General features: G+C 43.8%; 1 pseudogene; it reads right to left on the bottom strand.

Annotated features, from left to right (window-relative positions):
* Window positions 1–362: 362 nt before the first annotated feature.
* On the bottom strand, window positions 363–480 carry LOC126185888 (5S ribosomal RNA; annotated as a pseudogene).
* Window positions 481–1,105: the final 625 nt, after the last annotated feature.

Below are 1,105 nucleotides of genomic sequence, written 5' to 3'. Positions count from 1 at the left end.
CGAAACTGAGATGATGCAAAACTTTTTTTTATGTGTGTATTATCCGAAGACAGAAGGTTACGGTCAAATGCTTGTTTTTTAGTTTAGGTTTGGATATTTCATTATCTGCCAGATAATATGAACCTAGGAAACGTTCCAAGTATCACGTCTGATTAAACACCCGAACAGGCCATGGAGGCCCAAGGGTACCGACCGGCTGCCGTGTCATCCTTAGCCCACAGGCGTCACTGGATGCGGATATGGAGGGGCATGTGGTCAGCACACCACTCACCTGGCCGTATGTCAGTTTCCTTGGCCGGAGCCGCTACTTCTCAATCAAGTAGCTCCTCAGTTTGCCTCGCAAAGGCTGGGTGCACCCCGCTTGCCAACAGCGCTCGGTAGACCGGGTGGTCACCCATCCAAGTGCTAGCCCAGCCCGACAGCGCGTAACTTTGGTGATCTGACGGGAACAGGTGTTACCACTGCGGCAAGGCCGTTGGCACTTCTAATTAAAAGATAGCGTTTAAGTACGTTTTCTCGGATATTTGGCATTTATCCTTTGTAGTCAGTCAGATCAGTTTCTTTTGAAATTCTGTAACGCTCTTCTGTGAATCAAACAAACATGTGACTCTTCATGTTGTCCTTTTTGTATATGTCCAAAGTCCTTTATTCGTTCTATTTGGTACTGGTCCTACACACTCGAGAAATTTTCTAGGATAAGTCCTACGACTTTTTTTGGCAGAAATCTGCTATGAAGGCCCAATGCGTTTTCAGATCTGTCAACATGTTTGCCTACGACGGAGACTTTGTAATACCTCCATTTCATACCTTCGCAAATTTAAACATAGAAACTCTTCGGAAATATGGCGGAAAATACGAAGAGATTTATTAGTGCGTAATGTTTGCAAGCGGCAAATCGCAATCAACACCTTCACTGCACAGTAGCAGTAATGTTGTCGATGAAGGCACACCTAAGGTAGATTTACTAGACACGATTTTTTGAAATTCCTTCACGAAACAAAAGGCATAAATGTTCCAGAATTCGAATGAAAAATGCTGCCAACATGTGTAACTTAAAAATTGATACTATCGTTGCGGCGAAGCAATTTAAATCACGCAAGAAAGC

This window comes from Schistocerca cancellata, chromosome 4 (assembly GCF_023864275.1).
Source record: "Schistocerca cancellata isolate TAMUIC-IGC-003103 chromosome 4, iqSchCanc2.1, whole genome shotgun sequence".
NCBI lineage: Eukaryota > Metazoa > Arthropoda > Insecta > Orthoptera > Acrididae > Schistocerca > Schistocerca cancellata.
This window is presented reverse-complemented; position numbering and strand designations above follow the sequence as displayed.